This window comes from Heterodontus francisci, chromosome 8 (genome assembly GCF_036365525.1).
Source record: "Heterodontus francisci isolate sHetFra1 chromosome 8, sHetFra1.hap1, whole genome shotgun sequence".
In the NCBI taxonomy this organism is placed as follows: domain Eukaryota; kingdom Metazoa; phylum Chordata; class Chondrichthyes; order Heterodontiformes; family Heterodontidae; genus Heterodontus; species Heterodontus francisci.
The window spans coordinates 37,152,560-37,160,492 of NC_090378.1; positions in this window are offsets into that span (position 1 = coordinate 37,152,560).

Here is a 7,933-nt window from a genome sequence, read left to right on the forward strand (position 1 = left end):
ATAGATTTAAGGTAAGGGGCAGGAGGTTTAGAGAGGATTTGAGTAAAAATCTTTTCACCCAGAGGGTGGTTGGAATCTGGAACACGCTGCCTGAAGAGATGGTAGAGGCAGGAACCCACAGAACATTTAAGAAGTATTTAGATGAGCACTTGAAACGCCATAACATATAAGGATATGGGCCAAGTGCTGGAAATGGGATTAGAATAGATAGGTGTTTGATGGCCAGCACGGGCATGATGGGCCGAAGGGCCTGTTTCTGTGCTGTATGACTCTATGACTCTACAACCTACCTGGTAATTTGCAAATAACTCCCTCTGCTGGTTAATGGTACAGTTTTCTGGTTCAACCATAGCGTAACAATGGCATAGTTGATGTTGAGGAATTTCAAGGCCTTTGTATTTTTAATGTCTTCGGGGCTGGCTTGCAGCAAAAGGAGAACTTGCCAGAGGAGCACCAGGGCACTTGCAAATTGCACAACCCTGCTTTGCACTAGCCCAGAGCCATCCACTTGAGAGGAAATGGATAACAAATCAGAAAGATTTTCACAGGGTAAAACAACGAGCACTTGCGAGCATTCGGATCTGGAAGTGAAACAAAAGGAGTGAACTGTCCCCCACAGAGGGTAGACAAATGCTTGCATTAGGCTGAGAAGCCTAGGGATCCAGATCTCCAGCTCAAACAACAACAATTAGGCAGCTCATAGATCTCATGTTTAGGTATTGAGACAGTTTCCACTTCTATGGTTGATATGATGGTAAGTGGGAGGTGAGCGCTCCACACATCTGCAAAACAACAAGGATTGTTTTTCAAGCTATGTAGAACACATTGCACAGTGTCCAGAAGATATGTGCAACAACAGGGCAGCAGGAGGAGGTGCTAAAGACAATGGTAACTTCTAGAATGTCGGTTAATATTGCCTCGTTAGACGCCTTGAGGGTCAGCTTTAACAGAACACTTTCACAGGGCTTCCAAGACCTAATTTGGATGACCTTATCTGTTCTCACACTGATCAATGGCACCTCTAACCCTGCGTCCAGCACCAGAGGGCTACTAGGAATAGTAACAGACGTTAAGATCCCTTCCAATGCCAGCATATGAAGGAGCTTTGGACCTGTACCCAGCATACCTTGACATAACAAGTGAAAGGACACCTTCAAATTGAAGGCTCCAGTGAAAATATCCCAACTATTTACCTCTCAAATCTCCTTTCACTTGGGTGTATCATCAGCAGCAGATGGGGAAGACACAATGTAAGAGGTCGTAGTGGATAAGTGGGCTGGATTTTATAAGCCCACTGTCGAAATCGGCAGCTATTGAAAAAAATGGCGGGCTGCACGCCAAAGAGCTGCCGCGATTCCAAAAGCGGCGGCGGCTCATTTAAATAGTCAGGGTGAGCCAACCCCCTCAATCACTTGGAGGGGGCTAGCTGGCCGTCCCTGGCAATAGTGTCAGCTGCCTGTGCGCAGGCGCTGACGCCATTTTTAAAAGGCTGTTAGCCCTACCGGCAAATTTAAATATGTAAAGAAAGATATTTTCAAATTAAATAAATACATCTCTTTTGACCCTTTCCCACCCCCTCAATAACAATTAAATTAATATTTGCCCTTCCCCCGCAAAACACTTAGCTTTACCATCTGACCTTCGTCCACTGCACAAACTTTAAACTGTAACCCTTCCCACCATCCCCTACATCATGACGTTTATTTGACCCCATCCCCCCCACTCCCGCACTGAGAAACTTCTCTCCTCCCCCTCCCCACCAGCGTTGTGCTTCCTTTCCCCGGACAGGGATCCAAAGGCACGGGAGTGCCAGCTGCCAGGCTGAAGATTGCAGTGGGACATCTGGAGTAATTAATTCAGGTATTGTAATTTATTTATTTAAATTGCGGTCCTGTCACCGAGCGGCGGGAGTCTGCCACAAGGTCTCGCCTCTGCCGGTAATATCGGGCTGGGCCCTGCCGGCTTCGAGGTCCATAGTGGGCCCCATTTGGGGTAATCTTCAGGCCACCCCCCACACCACGGATCCTGACGTCGAGGGCTCTATAAAATTCAGCCCAGTGTTTCAAGTTCCTGTTACAATTGCGGAAATATACTGGAAGTAAAAATTTACTGATAGTATGAACTTCTGAGTTCTTCTTTCCAAATGTGTGCAATGTAGTGGATTGAGTTGATGAAATGTGAGATTTCCAGTACTGAGACAAGGTACAGATGCCTTTCCAATACAGGCCTCAATAAAGCAGTTTCAGGAGTGTGGGGAAAGTAATCATGGAAGAATGTTTCTTGTAGCTCTCTACAACTTTTCATTCAAAGCAACCTGTTTTGGAATAAGCTGCTGTCTCTTTTCCTTGGTGCACACTGATGGATCTCTTGTTCCACATCATTTCCCTCCTGCTCAACTTCGTCCTCTTGCTTTGAGGTTGGAGGGCCATCTCCTTTTTCATTGTCATCCTCTTTAGCTTCAGGAACTAAGAATACTATCTACATTGTAGCATTATGCAGTATGCAACAAGCCAACATAATTCTGGGCACTCTGGGCTGTACTGAGGGGTTCTATTAAATTTGTCCAGGCATCTAAAAGGAGACTTCAGAATGCAAGTGGCCTTCTCCATTAAATTTCCAGTATTCCTGTGGGCCTCATTATATTTGTTACCCCTCCCCTCTGTCTATAGATACCATACTGGAGTCATTATCCATGACTACCCGGGATATCCCTGATGACTAATTAATCCTGCTGTATGGTTTTAAATTATCAGAATTACCACTTGATAAAACCATCATGATAGATTCATGAGTTACAGGCATTACCATCCCCCTAATACCTGTACCGGCTCATTGAGACTGACTCAAACTGTTCTCAACCTCAACGAACTATTTGACACTGAGCTTCTAATCCTATATCCTCTCCATCACAAAGGCTGCCTCCTTCCATACCAGTAACATTGCCCATCCCTGCCCCTTACCTCAGCCCAGCGGCTACTGAAAGCCTCATCCAAGCCTTTGTTGCTTCTATGCTCGACTGTTCAAATGTTCTTTGGGTTGGTCTCTTATCATTCACCTTCTGCAAACCGCAGCTTGTTCAAAATTCTGCTGCTCAAGTCCCATCCCTCACCAAGTCCTGTTACCCTCACTTCACTGACCTACATTGATTTCTGCTCCTCCAAAGCCTCAAATTTAAAATTCTCATTCTTACACTTAAATCCTTTTTTGTCTCTCCACTGACAGTTGTTGGTGGACAGCCAAATAGCCTCTTGTTTCTTAGTCAAAAATGTACAGTTAAGACCATGATAAATTCAGCACTGCCAATTTTCCTTCTTCTTTGAGCTTAGGTGCCCTAGGTGGAACAGATTCAAAGTATGCTTCTAAGTAAGCCTACTCCAGCTCTTATTTCTTATCTTCTCATATTCTTATATGCTTCTCCTGACGTGACCTAAACCATAGAACCATAGAAAAATTATGGCACAGAAGGAGGCCATTCAGCCGTCGTGTCTGTGCCGGCCGAGAAAACTAGCCATCCAATCTAATCCCACCTTCCAGCACCTGATCCATAGCCTTGCAGGTTACAGCACATCAGGTGCATGTCCACGTACCTTTTCAAAGAATTGAGGGTTTCTGCCTCCACCACTATTCCTGGCAGTGAATTCCAGACACCCACCACCCTCTGGGTGAGAAAGTTTTTTCTCATGTCCTCTCTAATCCTTCTAGCAATCACCTTAAATCTGTACCCCCTGGTAATTGACCTCTCCGCTAGGGGAAACAGGTCCTTTCTGTTTATTCTATCTAGGCCCCTCATAATTTTGTACACCTTAATTAAGTCACCCCTCAGCCTCCTCTGTTCTAAGGAAAACAACCCTAGCCTATCCAATCTTTCCTCATAGCTGCAACTTTCAAGCCCTGGCAACCAACCTGGATTTCTGCATTTAAATCTTTATGTAGGCCTACCTTTAAAAGGGTGTTGTGCCTGGAAATGAGTTAGAAATTCAACAGCTGCTGCAGATTTGAGAGGCTTGAAAAACTTTATTCCAAAGGCCTACAGACTGAAATGATGTCTGGCATTTGTAATGAAAAGGCAGCTTGTTACTTTTGACCTAAGACCTGAGAAGGATTGGGCACTTGGCTGAAGGCCCATTTCTTCCAGGCGCCTGTCCAGCATTGGAAGAGGAAAATGCGGTGCAGTGGCTGGTTATGACCACACCCACCTCATTTATATGGCTACAGATTCTTGAAGTATAATCGCATTGCAACCCCTCATAAACCCTGAGGTATTGCATGGCAATATAAAAGGGGATGGAGATTCAGAGTGGCAGGTCTTTACTTGTGCCTCCCCCACTTCCTTTTTCCCATAGTTTAGTACCTGGGAATTGAGCATTTCATAGGTATAGATATAAAAAGATACAGCACAGAAGGAGGCCATTCAGTCCATTGTGCATGTGCCAGCTCTTTGAAAGAGCTATCTAATTAGTCCCATTCTCCTACCCTTTCCCCATAGCCCTGCACATTTTTTCCCTTCAAATATTTCCCCTATCAATTCATCTATACCATGTCTTAGAAAATATAAAGGGCAGCTCTATGCTTCATGCTTGCAGTGAGCGTGAATTGGAGATTCCAGATTATAATTTTGTAGCTCTACCTCTGAGCCACATTCTCTACTAGCACAGTTTCTCTGCACTGAGCGTGGGATCCCAGAATCATCCATGTAGAAGAGAGGTAAAAAATTGACACTTCTCAAATAAACTGAACCTGTTAGAAAGGACTCCAGTCTTGGCATCCACTTGGAGTCCTGATGACCCCCAGCATGGTCTGGACAATATCTTATAAGAAAAGACACTCCAATTGCCAGCACAGGTATGAGGGGCTGAATGGCCTCCTTCTGTACTGTAAGATTCTATGGCCTGAATCGGGTGAATATCCTGATGTTGAGGGATTTTCGGGTCATCGGCACATCTGGGCAGGTGGTGAGACTTCCATAGTAATTTTACAAGGAACAGCCAATTAAGGGTGGCAGGCAGGTCACAGTGCCGGCAGCTCGCTGTGTGGTGCCATTTTTAAAAGCACATGTACAGCATGCTGCAGATACAGGCTACAAAGGAAAGGGTTTATATCAATGGTGGCTGTGGAGAAATGGCTGCATCACAAGAAAGGATCACTCCAGGATTCAGTGGAGGCTTATTGGGGGCTTGTTAGAAAGGTACAGCAATAATCACGGGTGATTTTAATCTGCATATAGTTTGGACAAATTAGATTGGCAAAGGTAGCCTGGAGGATGAGTTCATAGAGCGTAGCAGTGATCATAATATAATTGCATTTCGCATTCAGTTTCAGGGTGAGAAATGTGGGTCTAAGACTAGTGTTTTAAACTTAAATAAAGGCAGTTACAAGGGTATAAAGGCAGCGCTAGATAAAGTGAACTGGGAAATTAGGTTAAAGCGTAGGACAGTGGAGATGCAATGGCACACATTTAAGGAGTTATTTCATAACACGCAGCAAAGATACATTCAGGTGAGAAAGAAAGATTCTATGAGAAGGACATACCATCCGTGGCTAACTAAGGAAGTTAAGGATAGAATCAAATTGAAAGAAAAAGCATACAATTCTGCAAAGATTAGTGGTAGGACTGAAGATTGGGCAGAATTTAAAAACCAGCAAAGATTGATGAAAAAATAATGAGGGAGAAATTAAAGTATGAGAGAAAGCTAGCTACAAATATAAAAATGGATAGTAAGAGGTTCTACAAGTATTTAAAAAGGAAAAGAGTAACTAAAGTGAGCGTTGGTCCTCTAGAGAGAGAGTCTGGGGAATTAATAATGGGAAATAAGGAAATAGCAGAAGCATTGAACAGATATTTTGTGTCTATCTTCACTGTAGAAGACACAAGTAACATCCCAGAAACACTTGTAAATCAAGAGGTGAAAGGGAGGGAGGAACGTAAAACAATTACAATCACCAGGGAAAGGGTACTGAGAAAACTATTAGAACTAAAGACTGACAAGTCCCCAGGACCTGATGGCCTGCATCCTAGGGTCTTAAAGGAAGTAACTGCTAAAATAGTAGAGGCATTGGTTGTTTTCCAAAATTCCCTAGATTCTGGAAAGGTCCCATCAGATTGGAAAATAGTGAATGTCACTCCTCCATTCCAGAAAGGAGGGAGGCAGAAAGCAGGAAACTACAGGTCAGTTAGCCTAACATCTATCATAGGGAAATTGCTGAAATCTATTATTAAGGAGGTTACAGCAAGGCACTTAATGTGATCAGGCAGATTCACTATGTTTTTGTGTCAGGGAAATCATGTTTGACTAATTTATTAAAGTTCTTTGAGGAAATAACAAGCAAGGTGGATAGACAGGAACCTGTAGATGTGGTGTACTTGGATTTACAAAAGGCATTTGATAAAATTCCACATCAAAGGTTACTACACAAAATAAGAGCTCATGGTGTAGGGGGTAACATTAGCATGGATAGAGGATTGGTTAGCTAACAGGAAGCAGAGAGTAGGGATAAATGGGGCATTTTCGGGTTGGCAAGCTGTAACTAGTGAAGTGCCACAGGGATCAGTGCTGGAGCCTCAACTATTTACAGTCTATATCAATGATTTGGCTGAACAGACCAAATATATGGTAGTTAAATTTGTTGATGACATCAAGATAGGAAGGAAAGTAAGTTGTCAAGAGGAGGTAAAGAGTCTGCAAAGATAGATAGATAGGTTAAGCAAGTGGGCAAAAATTTGGCAGATGGAATATAATGTGGGAAAATGTGAACTTGTCCATTTCGGCGGGAAGAATAGCAAAGCAGAATATTAATTAAATGGAGCGAGATTGCAGAACTCAACAGTACAGAGGGATCTGGGTGTCCTGGTACATGATTCATAAAATGTTAGTATGCAACGACAGCAAGTGATTAGGAAGGCAAATGGAATGTTGTTTATTGCAAGGGAATGGAATATAAAAGTTGGGAAGTTTTGCTACAGTTGTACAGGACGTTGGTGAGACCACATCTGGAGTACCGCATTTGATCTCCTTACTTGAGAAAGGATACGATTGCGTTGGAAGCAGTTCAGAGAAGGTTCACTCGACTGATTCCTGGGATAAGGGGTTATCTTATGAGGAAAGGTTGGAATGGTTGGGCCTGTATCCATTGGAGTTTAGAAGAATGAGAGGTGATCTTAGTGAAACATATATTATTCTGCTGGAGCTTGAAAGGGTGGATGCTGAAAAGATGTTTCCCTTTATGTGAGACACTAGAACTAGGGGACACAGTTTAAAAATAAGGGGTTTCCCATTTCCCATCCCCAGATGAGGAGAAATTTTTTCTCTCAGAGGATTGTTAGCCCATGGAATTCTCTTCCCCAGTAAGCAGTGGAGACAGGGTCATTGAATATTTTTAAGGTTGAGTTAGATAGATTCTTGGTTGACAAGGGTGTCAACGGTTACAGTAGGTAGACAGGAAAGTAGAGTTGATGCCACAATCAGATTAACCATGATCTTATATGGCGGAGCAAGCTCGAAGGGCCGAATAGCCTACTCCTGCTCCTAATTCATATGTTCATATCTATGTATGCATGACGCCTACCTGGAGGTGATCCTGCAGGCAGTAAGACAAAGGAGAGATGTCTTGTTTCCAGCAGAAGGGAGGAGGAGTGCAGCAAACCTAACGAAGAAGGAATGGGTGGAGGTGGCAGACATCGTAAGCAGCCAAGTGGTGGGTACAGAAACCTGGAACTAGTGCAGAAAGAGAATTAATGACCCGGTGTGTAAATACACCTAATACAATTCAATACTACTAAAATTGTACAGGCCTTTGGTGAGACCACATCTGGAATACTGCGTGCAGTTTTGGTCTCCACATTTAAGAAAGGATAAACTTGCACTGGAGGCAGTGTGCAAAGATTTACTAAATTGGTCCCTGGGATGAGGGTGTTGTCCTATGATGAGAAGCTGAG